This window comes from Hibiscus syriacus, unplaced genomic scaffold, assembly GCF_006381635.1.
Source record: "Hibiscus syriacus cultivar Baekdansim isolate YM2019G1 unplaced genomic scaffold, ASM638163v2 tig00111098_pilon, whole genome shotgun sequence".
Classification (NCBI taxonomy): domain Eukaryota; kingdom Viridiplantae; phylum Streptophyta; class Magnoliopsida; order Malvales; family Malvaceae; genus Hibiscus; species Hibiscus syriacus.
Window position 1 is genome coordinate 694,317 of NW_024062983.1, and position 13,381 is coordinate 707,697.

The window sequence follows — 13,381 nt, forward strand, 5'->3', positions numbered from 1 at the left end:
AGAAGTTTTATTGAATAAAATAAAAACTGAAACTGAATAATCTGGTGTTGGGATTCGGAGCAAGGGAAAGGCATGTTTTAGATAATCTAGACATAAGATGTTTTCTCCCTTCATCTGTCCTCACCTCACTGTTTCGTGTTGGTTTTGGTAATATTTTTTTATTTTGTTATGCAAGTTGTGTTGATGATGACCAATTCATGGAAGTCTATTGCTTGTCTTTTCTTTTTCCCTTTCAATCTTCACCGTAAGGTGATGTTATCGAATTTATGATTTGTCGCAAATTGACGTATATGAAGGTAGGCTATGTAATTACGTCTCTATTGGGTTCGAGGTTGAGGTAGAGGTTGAGCAGACAGGGTGAAGATGGCGTACGCGTATGGCGTTAATGTCATTATTACCTATCAATTGAGGCAAGTTTGGCACGCTGACGCTTTGCTATGAGGAGATAGTATTTTAGTTTTGGGATATAAAGTATTGCGTTGATATTTTTAGTCGTCGGTAAGATAAAATCCAACCAATGGATGCTCAACATGCATAAGCACTCTTTATGAGGTGGCCACTCTTTGTATTCTTCCTTATCAATGTGGTCGACGTGAATGTAGTGGGAAACATGACATGCTCGTGAAGAGGTCTTCCATGGAACAAGTGTTAAAAAAAGCTAGAGCAATTAATTCAATTAATTCAATTGAAAATCAGATATTTGTGTTTTTGTGTCTCACACACGTGTGTGTATATATATATCATAAAATCAGATTTTAAAAGATCACAAAAAATGATTTTGTATTTTTATTCAGTTTTATTTGTGACATTAAATATTCAGTTTTTTACGATTAAACTTGGTCGTCAAAATCTTCAAGCAACTCGAGCTCTTATTTTTAGTCTGATTTTTCTTATTGAATAATATCTATCTAGGAGAGTGTGAATGAGGATTTTTTCTCCGAATAGGTATTAAACTAGAAGAAATGGAAAGTATAGATTAAAAACTTTTGACTAGAGATTGTTGACATCTGATTTTTTAATCATCAATGAGATTACAACTACAATTGTTACTTGCATTACTGCCCCCACATGAAAAAGGGAGGGACGAAAGGATCAGGCTGCGCTCCACCCTTGGAACCCTGGGGTGGTGGAACTCTCGGTTAAACTTTCCAAAGTATCATCCAGGGTAGTAAGAAATCCAAGTAAATTCTGTCGACTATGGACAGAAAAATGACCATGTAAGATAATGTGCAGGCAAGACTAGCATGAACACTCCGAAGAAAAACAATGGGGATTGTGGTCAATGCAGGAGCAGGGTTTTTGTGTGTGTGTGTGTGGGGGGGGGGGGGGAGGGTTATTCCTTTCTCTCAACGAAGAAGAAATCATGTTCCTCCAGCAATCTGTTCTGACAGGTCATCTACTTATTTCAAAATCATCTAGTTGGATCACTTCATGAACTTCTTGTTTAATGCAGACTGAATCTCTTTTGAAGATGCATACCAGCGTATCATATGGTATAAATTAATAATCATAATCATCGACCTAATTTAAGGGGTCTAGATCAAAATGGACAGTCCTCAACTGATGAACATACCCCTTTACATAAATGATTTTGATAACTAAAATACTAGATAGAGAAGGTTACCTTCATAATGAAAAATAATGATTGTTCAAATCTTGTTTTGTTGGACCGCATCCATTTTCTAGATAACCACTTATTTCCTCGAATCACTGGGCAGCCTCCTGGATAAGTTAAAATGGTAAGTTCTAAATTATCGTAGAAAGAAAAGGAAGCAAAAGAAGAGAGATTGCCCAGCTGTAACCCCTAGACCCAGCCTATGCGTTTCGACTAAGTCTAGTGGCTCACATTATGATTCTTTAAGACATTTTTTTTCCGAAACCATTATTTAATCAATGTAAAATCACATTATAAATGACATGAAGTTATAATAAATCATACTATCAAAACCTAACTTGTAAATATAATACCAATAAGTAATAAATTAATTTAAAACATATCTTAAAAATCAAATCACGATAAACCGAATAGTAATAGCAAAAGTGTCATCATATTAAAATACCATACTTTAAAATAAGGTCCATGTTAACAAAATAAAGACAACTTGCAAGGTAAAAACATTTCAATCAAATATACTTCAAGAGATATGTTGATCCTCCAAGTGCTCAATCCAGGGTAACTAACCAACAGTATCTGAAAGGGGGAAAACATTTTCGAAAAGTGAGCTAGGCTCAGTGTGTCCCAATATTACCATAAAATCACTATAGGTACACTAACAAATCATAGTCAATAAGTCTCATAAAATTACTGCAGTAAATCTCTTTAAAAAACGTTACCCTAAGGGAACATCTTAGGGCCTGAGAGCCTACCCAAGATAGATTTCGGGGCCGTGGGGCCTACCTAAGAACACATCTAGGGCCGCAGGGCCTACCCGAGAATAATCTCAGGGCCGCAGAGCCTACCTAAGCACATTAGAAACAAATCATAGTCCAATAAGTCTCATAAAATATACTGCAGTAAATCTCTTTAAAAAAACGTTACCCTAAGGGAACATCTTAGGGCCTGAGAGCCTACCCAAGATAGATTTCGGGGCCGTGGGGCCTACCTAAGAACACATCTTAGGGCCGCAGGGCCTACCCGAGAATAATCTCAGGGCCGCAGAGCCTACCTAAGAGTCACATTAGGTCTGTAAAATTTTCCAGCTTGATCAGAGTTGTACTTTATAAATTCGTATTCCAAAAATTCAATTGCACCGTGTTATAAATTCCATAAATAAACATGGTAATCATATACCATTTCAAAACAATTATCAGATAACAGTCATAATCCATAATCATCACATTAAATTGGTGCATCAACAATACGAAAACCAAAGAATTCAGTGTACCACATATTAAAACAAATAAAACAGTTCAGTAATAAATAGGGAACACCTCGATAATATGTTCAAATCGTGGATCTACTGATTGCTGGTTTCACCACGCTCTGCTACAGTTTTCGAACCTAATTTATAATATCACTATATTACTAATGGGTAACATAAATAAATCTCTAAAATCATAAAATTTACGAGTCTTACGAGTGAATACTGGTATACGTGGTTTAACTGATCTAGAAAAGTTGGGTCGAGCTATCGAACGATCCGGAGAGTCTCTTGTACCTTCAAACAATAATAATTAATCAGCCCCAAATCTTACTTAATTGTTCAAAGCTAGAATTCTTAAGTATATAAGCATTTTTCAGGTTTGACTATCATTTTGGGGTATTTCGAGTCTGAATTTGGCCAAACGGACTGCGGCGGAATCGGAATCAGGACGTCGAAAACATAAAGTATGACTTTTTGAAAATTCAGATTCTTGGTCAAAGTCAAAGTCAACCACTTTGACCGTAGATTTGGAGACCTTCGGATTTGAATTTGACAAAACAGACCACGGAAACGGATTCGGCACGTCGAAAACTATCAGGATAGGTATACTCGGAAAAGATTAACGGTCGTTTAATGCTCGGTCAAAGCCATTTTAAGTTTTGGTCAAAGAAAGTCAACGGTCAACGGTCAACGGTCAACGGTCAACGGTCAACGGTCAACGGTCAACGGTCGGGTCGGGTCGGATCAACGGTCGGGTCTGGTCGGGTCAACAGTCGGGTCGGGTCAGACCGGTCAAACCGATTCAGACCGGTCAAACCGGTTGAAACCGGTCAAACCGGTCAGAACCGGTTGAAAACCCGTCAAACCGGTTTTCCAGCAGCCACTCGCCCTGCGGCGGCGCGTGTGGCGCGTGAGGCGTCCTCCGGGCCCTAAAAATCCCAGAAAATTTCTAAAAATTATTTTGAGCGATTTCAAGATACTTACAACGATCGTTCAAATTTTTGAACGGCGGAGAGCTCGATTTCAAATCGGCCGAATCTTTGACTGCACCACCTCCTCACGCGCCGCCGTCTACGGCGGACAAGATTGACACCGGTGAACTCGAAACGGCACAAGGAACACGATGATGCGGGAGGTGTCGTAAACAGAGCAACGATCAGCGGTGAATTTAAGATTTTCTCGGCGATAGAGCTAACAAAACCGTCGCTACTTTGACTGGAAATTCCCGACGTTTGGCCGCGTTTCGCTTCAATTAATTTGAAGGTTTTGCTCCTCGCTCGATGATGAACACAACGGTGGTTTCAAAACAACGATCGGAATTCGGACGGCGTCGGAATCGAGTTTGGAAGTTGTGTGCGTGAGGAAGGATTTGTGAAATTGATTTCTGTTTTTCAAAACAGAAATCACGCATATATCAATTGTCTGCCGACACTCCATGGTTAAATTCAGGGCTTGGTCCCTGAATTTTCTTTAACTTTAAAATAAGCTCCAAGTTTTAAAATCTTTCAATTCAGTCCCAAATCTTCACAATTAAACCCTCAAATTTTAATTAAATATTATTTTGAAAATCGGGTTGTTACAATTCTCCCCTCTACAAGAAATTTCGTCCTCGAAATTTACCTTATGAGAATAGTTGAGGAAACTGAGCCTCCATTGACTCCAATGTCTCCCAAGTAGCTTCTGAGGGGCCTCGATTCCTCCACTGAACTTTGACCATTGGAATTCGTCTATTCCGAAGAAATCGTTCATCTCTCTCCAAGATCTGAATGGGCTCCTCTTCATATGACAAATCAGGTCTCAGCTCTACTTCTTCAACCTGAATAATGTGACCTGGATCTGGACGGTATCTCCTCAAAATTGATACATGAAAGACATCATGAATACGACTTAGCTCATAAGGCAACTCAAGCTGATATGCAACAGGTCCTACCCTCTTCAAGATACGAAATGGTCCAATAAATCTTGGACTCAATTTACCCTTACGCCCGAATCTTAATACTTTCTTCCAGGGTGAAACTTTCAAAAAGACCCGATCTCCCACTTCAAACTGTATATCCTTCCTTCTTTGATCTGCATAAGATTTCTGCCTATCAAATGCCTCTTTCAGACGGTCACGGATTAATCTGACTGTGTCCTCCGTCTCTCGCACTAACTCAGGTCCCAACGTTTTCCTATCACGCAACTCAGTCCAACAGATCGGAGTGCGACATTTACGCCATAGAGTGCTTCATAAGGTGCCATACGAATGCTGGTCTGATAACTGTTGTTGTAAGCAAATTCAGCCAAAGGCAAAAAGTTCTCCCAGCTACCATGAAAATCAATTACGCAACCCCGCAGCATATCCTCCAGAATCTGAATCACTCTCTCAGATTGACCATCAGTTTATGGATGAAAGGATGTGCTATAATCCAATCTTGTTCCCAAAGCCGTATGTAGCGCCTTCCAAAATCTCGAAGTAAATCTCGGATCTCGATCAGAAATAATAGACAATGGAACACCATGCAATCGGACAATCTCTGAAATATACAATCTCGCCAGCTTGTCCAAAGTATAATTTACCCGCACAGGAATGAAGTGAGCTGACTTTGTAAGTCTGTCAACAATTACCCAAACTGAATCTTTTTTCGAATGAGTCATAGGTAAACCGGTAACAAAATCCATAGTAATACGCTCCCATTTCCATTCAGGAATCTTGATAGGCTGTAACAAACCTGATGGATGTTGATGTTCTGCCTTAACTTGCTGACAAGTCAAACACCTAGCCACAAAATTAGATATGTCTTTCTTCATCCCAATCCAATGATACCTCTCTCTCAAATTCCGGTACATCTTATCTCCTCCGGGGTGCATAGCATATGGACTACTATGAGCCTCAATAAGGATAGTCTGCCTCAACTCAGCATCATCAGGCACACAATATCTACTTTTAAAACATAAAACTTCATCCTGATCAATTGCGTAATCTAAGTTTGTCCCCTGCTCTACTTGCTCAAAGATGGAAAGCAAGGAGCTATCAAGGGACTGTTTAGCCTTGATCTCATCAACCAAGGTCGGCTTAACTTGTAATTCTGCTAATAAAGTGCCATCGTCATATAAATTCATCCTGGCCATTAAAGATCTCAACTCCGATACTGCCTTTCGACTCAAAGCATCCGCTACAATGTTAGCTTTACCAGGGTGATAATCAATCACACAATCATAATCCTTCAGAAGCTCTAGCCAGCGCCGTTGTCTCAAATTAAGCTCCTTTTGGGTCAGGAGATACTTTAAATTCTTATGATCCGTGAAAATATAACACTTTTCTCCATAAAGATAGTGTCTCCAAATCTTCAAGGCAAAAATCACTGCTGCTAACTCCAAATCGTGAGTAGGATAATTACACTCATGCGGTCGCAGCTGACGGGATGCATAAGCCACCACCTTACTTTCCTGCATTAAAACACAACCAAGTCCTGAATGTGAAGCATTACTATACACTGTAAAATCCTTCCCGGACTGTGGTTGAATCAACACCGGTGCTTGCGTCAAAACCACCTTTAATTTCTCAAAGCTCTCCTGTTGTGCCTCGCCCCAATCAAATGGCACATTCTTCCTTAACAACTTTGTCAAAGGAGAAGCAATGATCGAGAAGCCCTCAACAAAACGTCGATAATAACCAGCCAAGCCCAAGAAACTGCGGATCTCAGAGATGTTCTTGGGTCGTTTCCAATTTATAATAGCCTATATCTTGCTGGGATCGACCTGAACACCTCGCGCAGAAATAATATGCCCCAAAAATGACACTTCTTGAAGCCAAAACTCACACTTGCTTAGTTTGGCATATAGACGATGCTCTCTCAAAGTCCGTAGAACGATTTTCAAATGCTCGTCATGCTCTGCCTCAGTACGAGAATAGATCAGAATATCGTCAATGAACCACCACAAATTGATCCAAATATGGTCGGAACACCCGATTCATCAAATCCATGAAAGCTGCAGGAGCGTTCGTCAACAAAAGGCATCACTAAAAATTCATAATGACCATATCTAGTGCGAATGGCCGTTTTTGCAACATCAGATCCTTTAACTTTCAATTGATAATACCCCGAACGAAGATCAATCTTAGAGAATACAATAGCTCCTTGCAGTTGATCAAATAAGTCATCAATTCTAGGTAGTGGGTATTTATTCTTGACCGTCATCTTGTTCAACTTCCGATATATCAATGCATAGCCTTAAAGACCCATCATTCTTTTTCACGAACAAAACTGGAGCTCCCCATGGTGAAGTACTATGTCGGATAAATCCTCGATCGAATAATTCTTGCAATTGGACCTTCAACTCCTTAAGTTCCTTGGAGCCATGCGATAAGGTGCCATAGAAATAGGTGAAGATCCCGGATAAGTCTCAATCTCGAACTCTACCTCTCTATCAGGAGGTAACCCAGGCAACTCCTCAGGAAAAACATCAGGAAACTCGCTAACTGTACGAATCTCCTCGATTGTGGACAATGCACCTTTAGTGTTCAAAATACAGGCAATGAACGTCTCATATCCCTTTCGGATCATACGATCAATTTCCATCGCTGAAACTATATTGGAGAGATAGCCACGCCGTTCACCAATTAACACAACAGTCCGACCATCTGAAGTCTTCAGGGTAGCTCGCTTGTACTCGCAATCCAGATTTACCTTGTGTTTATTCAACCAATCCATCCCAAGAATTAGATCAAACTCCTCTAGAGGAAGCTCCATAAGATCAGCGAGAAAAATTTCTCCCGCACCTCCAAAGGACACGCCGAAATACCTTATTCACTAATACCGCTTGTCCTACTGGACTTGTAACTGTAACTGTATTTTTAGTGTTCTCGATCGGAATCTGAAGGTTTTGAGATACTGAGCTCGATACATAGGAGTGGGTGGAGCCATTGTCCAGTAATGCAAAGTATGGGATAGAATAAATAGTAAATGTACCTGCAATAACCTCTGGCTCATCTCTGTCATCACGTTGTCTAGTGGCATTAACCAAAGCTGGCTGTCTAGCCTCAGAAACTGTTGGCCCTCTATTTTGCTGAGGTCGAGCTCTACTGTCTGTCCTGGACGCTGAACCACGAGCCTTTACTTGGCTACGATCTCTAATTGGAGTCTGTACTGTAGTCTGAGAACGCACAGGAGTCTGGGTAGCGATCCGCTCAGACGAAGCTAGCTGAGGACAATCCCTCCGAAAATGTTCACTAGATCCACAATGAAAACATGCTCCGGTCTTCCTATAACACTCTCCTCTGTGTCGTTTCCCACAAAAGTCACACTGAGGCACTAGAATCGGAACCGAAGAACCACCTCTCCTAACAGCTGAAGGTGATGATGTTGTAGGCCTGAAGCGTGTATTGCTCCTCTGAGGGGCTGAAGTACGAGTCCTCTTACCGGAATGTGCGGATGATTCAGTAGGGCCAAAATTTCCTAGATCGCTCCTGATCACACGCTCTCTACCAGAAGCTAACGCCTCCATCTCCTCAGCATCCTTGGCTCTTCTTACCAGCACATCAAAAATCTCATCTTGAAGGGCTACCACCTGCCTACGTAGCTCGTATCTGAGTCCAAAGGCAAATTTACGACATCGATCTCTTTCGGTAGGCACCAGACTGATTCCATACTTTAACAATTTCAAGAACTCTATCTCATACTCTGAAACAGTCATGTCACCCTGAACCAAGTCCTGAAACTGCTGTCGTCTCTGGACTAAGTAGCGCTCACCCAAGAATCGGCTCCGAAAGCGCTCCTTGAAGAAATCTCATGTCAAACGATCAGTAGAAACACTACTGGTCACTGACTCCCACCATGTGTGTGCATTTCCATCTAACATCGCTACTGCCCCCAAATATCTCTTTGCTGAGTCCAAACCCAACTGATCCATGCGTCTTTCTGTATCCTGTAGCCAATCTTCTGCTTCAGTAGGAATTCCTCCAAGCTGTCCTCCAAAAGTCCTGACCCCATTAGCAATTAGAGTCTGCGAAATAGGAACCTCAGATACAACACCATCAGCTCTGACTGCTCCCTGTATCAACTGCAGAAATTGTCTACCAAAAGTCTCATCCAAAGCAACTCCGGTAGATTCTGACTCAATATCTGTCGCTCCTATGATCGGTGTAGTCATGCCAATACCATCGGTAGGAGGCAGATTCGTTGGGGTCGTAGGAGCAGGATCACATATCGGAGGTGGGGGATCTACTCGTATCTCATCGATCGGATCTGCAAATCTAGCCACTCGACCTCGTCCACGGCTAGTTCGACGACCACGTCTAGCACTCATTTTGATGGATCTCAAGTTTACTACAGAAGATAAACTTAGGTTTAGATAAGCACTTGGAGTCTCGAACACAGTTAAAAATTTTAATAACTTTGTGATATGACCTTTGTATTGTTTTGTAAAATATTTCAAAATCGTATCTTCCATGTGGACTCATACACAGTCCGAGGGTTAAAAACCAAAAGCTCTGATACCAATAAATGTAACCCCCTAGACCCAGCTATGCGTTTCGACTAAGTCTAGTGGCTCACATTATGATTCTTTAAGACATTTTTTTTCCGAAACCGTATTTAATCAATGTAAAATCACATTATAAATGACATGAAGTTATAATAAATCATACTATCAAAACTAACTTGTAAATATAATACCAATAAGTAATAAATTAATTTAAACATATCTTAAAATCAAATCACGATAAACCGAATAGTAATAGCAAAAGTGTCATCATATTAAATACCATACTTTAAAATAAGGTCCATGTTAACAAAATAAAGACAACTTGCAAGGTAAAAACATTTCAATCAAATATACTTCAAGAGATATGTTGATCCTCCAAGTGCTCAACCAGGGTAACTAACCACAGTATCTGAAAGGGGGGAAACATTTTCGAAAAGTGAGCTAGGCTCAGTGTGTCCCAATATTATAAAATCACTATAGGTACACTAAACAAATCATAGTCCAATAAGTCTCATAAATTATACTGCAGTAAATCTCTTTAAAAAAACGTTACCCTAAGGAACATCTTAGGGCCTGAGAGCCTACCCAAGATAGATTTCGGGGCCGTGGGGGCCTACCTAAGACACATCTTAGGGCCGCAGGGCCTACCCGAGAATAATCTCAGGGCCGCAGAGCCTACCTAAGAGTCACATTAGGTCTGTAAAATTTCCAGCTTGATCAGAGCTGTACTTTATAAATTCGTATTCCAAAAATTCAATTGCACCGTGTTATTCCATAAATCCATAACATGGTAATCATATACCATTTCAAAACAATTATCAGATAACAGTCATAATCCATAAATCATCACATTAAATTGGTGCATCAAACAATACGAAACCAAAGAATTCAGTGTACCACATATTAAAACAAATAAAACAGTTCATAATAAATGGGAACACACCTCGATAATATGTTCAAATCGTGGATCTACTGATGCTGGTTTCACCACGCTCTGCTACAGTTTTCGAACCTAATTTTAATATCACTATATTACTAATGGGTAACATAAATAAATCTCTAAAAATCATAAAATTTACGAGTCTACGAGTGAATACTGGTATACGTGGTTTAACTGATCTAGAAGAGTTGGGTCGAGCTATCGAACGATCCGGAGAGTCTCTTGTACCTTCAAACAATAATAATTAATCAGCCCCAAATCTTACTTAATTGTTCAAAGCTAGAATTCTTAAGTATATAAGCATTTTTTTTGGGTTTGACTATCATTTTGGGGTATTTCGAGTCTGAATTTGGCCAAACGGATTGCGGAATCGGAATCAGGACGTCGAAAAACATAAAGTATGACTTTTTGAAAATTCAGATTCTTGGTCAAAGTCAACCACTTTGACCGTAGATTTGGAGACCTTCGGATTCGAATTTGACAAAACAGACCACGAAACGGATTCGGCACGTCGAAAACTATCAGGATAGGTATACTCGGAAAAGATTAACGGGTTTAATGCTCGGTCAAAGCCATTTTAAGTTTTGGTCAAAGAAAGTCAATGGTCAACGGTCAACGGTCAACGGTCGGGTCGGGTCGGGTCAACGGTCGGGTCGGGTCGGGTCAACGGTCGGGTCGGGTCGGGTCAAACCGGTTTCCAGCAGCCACTCGCTCTGCGGCGGCGCGTGTGGCGCGTGAGGCGTCCTCCGGGGCCCTAAAAATCCCGGAAAAATTTCTAAAAATATTTTGAGCGATTTCAAGATACTTACAACGATCGGTTCAAATTTTTGAACGGCGGAGAGCTCGATTTCAAATTGGCCGAATCTTTGACTGCACCACCTCCTCACGCGCCGCCGTCTACGGCGGACAAGATTGACACCGGTGAACTCGGAACGGCACAAGGAACGATGTGCGGGAGGTGTCGTAAACAGAGCACGATCAGCGGTGAATTTAAGATTTTTCTCGGCGATAGAGCTAACAAAACCGTCGCTACTTTGACTGGAAATTCCCGACGTTTGGCCGCGTTTCGCTTCAATTAATTGAAGGTTTTGCTCCTCGCTCGATGATGAACACACGGTGGTTTCAAAACAACGATCGGAATTCGAACGGCGTCGGAATCGAGTTTGGAAGTTGTGTGCGTGAGGAAGGATTTGTGAAATTGATTTCTGTTTTTCAAAACAGAAATCACGCATATATCAATTGTCTGCCGACACTCCATGGTTAAATTCAGGGCTTAGTCCCTGAATTTTCTTTAACTTTAAAATAAGCTCTAAGTTTTAAAATCTTTCAATTCAGTCCCAAATCTTCACAATTAAACCCTCAAATTTTAATTAAATATTATTTTGAAAATCGGGTTGTTACACCAGCATAATTTGAAGCACACACCTAAGCAGATATTTAATTAGCGACTAGAACTAACCATGCAGACTTGAAGGATCCAGAGTGGCATCAGGTTTCATGCTATAGAAAAGTAATGCATCACCCATCTTTGGTTTTACAGAAAGTCCATTTCCACATTCAGATCATTCCATTAATAAAAAAAATGAGAATTCATTCCACCAACGTACAACACTAACGTTCCCCTTTGCCAAAGGAAACACCGTCTCTCCTCCTCCTCCAACATGCGAGCTGTAAAACGGTTAAAATAAAGTAAAAAAGAAGCAAATGTGAGCTTTCACATAATGCAGCAGAATAACAAAACACAGTGAAAGTATGTTACGTGCTCATGTCACTTACAGGTACATAAGGACAGTAGCCATGCGCTGGCCCCTCATCCGTGAAGTAGTCATGGTGGGGTTCATATATTTGGCCAACTTCGTAGTGGAGAACTTGAAGTCCTTCCCAGTGCTCTGCATATTATTGTGTTGCCATGACTAACTTTACAACCATGGATACCAAAAAGGAAACCGACCCAAAGCAGAGTCCGAGGAAGAATGAATTATAAAGAAATTTACACCAGTGAAGGTAATAAAAACTAAAAAACAATCGAGTGTGAAAAATAGAATTTCTATTGGTCCTAAAACTAGAACAGACCAACTGGTATGAATATGAAGGTAAAATCCGCAATCCTTTGCTCAATGTCCCTAATAATCTTATCACGTCCTCTACTTAGAAATGTTCCGGAACTTGTACGTACCCTGCATAAAAACATCCGTGGTAGAACAATCAATCAAAGAGTTGAAAAAGATACAAAAAGAGAAAGTATAGGCGATGGCACTAAGATTTACATACCTACTATCTTCAGTCTTGCCAGATTTACTATCAACAACGATTGACTTTTTCATATGAGGCTTGGCAAGATTAATCAGGTATTCACATTCCTCAGCGGGATGCCAAATATCAAATAAAGAACTTCTATCATCAGGAACAAAATTTTTAAACAAAAAATTACTTTTAGGATTAGCTGAAAACACCCATATTCTTAGAATCAACTGCTACTCAAAGTGAGCAACAGGACATGAATTCATTTATTATACTAGTGAACTTATGTGAGATACAAAGAATACAAGAAGTTTCTTTATATATATAGTTCTTTGTACAAGAAATTCTCATTGCATTTTCAATATCAAGTACTGGAATACAAGAAGTTTATAAGATTGGAGTTTGAAAAGGGAAATAAGAGGCTAATAAATCATAAACAAATTTGATTAGTTCACTAGTATTCATTTGCAATAATGTTGCAGTTAGGAGTTAAAAATAAAATTGGAGCGAAAAAACAAATGAAATTTTAAGCCAAAATTTTGAGAAACTGACCAGGAAATTATGGTAGAAGATCTAGTCTTCCAGGAGAGGAGCGAAAAACAAATGAAATTTTAAGCCAAAATTTTGAGAAACTGACCAGGAAATTATGGTAGAAGATCTAGTCTTCCAGGAGATGACTTCAACCCAGCGCTCTGCTCTGCCTTCATCGGCGTAACTTCTGGCAATAAAAAACAATGCCTCGAAACAACCGCGTTTATCATCATCGCCATGTTCCAACTGAACCACAAAATTAAAAAACAAAACTCAACTGTCGACGACGTTATGCGCAATCGAGGTCAAATCGTTGGGTTTAGGCTAATTCCCAACGTCA

General features: G+C 40.1%; 1 pseudogene; it reads right to left on the reverse strand.

Annotated features, from left to right (window-relative positions):
• Positions 1–1,092: 1,092 nt before the first annotated feature.
• Positions 1,093–13,362, reverse strand: LOC120153041 (annotated as a pseudogene).
• Positions 13,363–13,381: the final 19 nt, after the last annotated feature.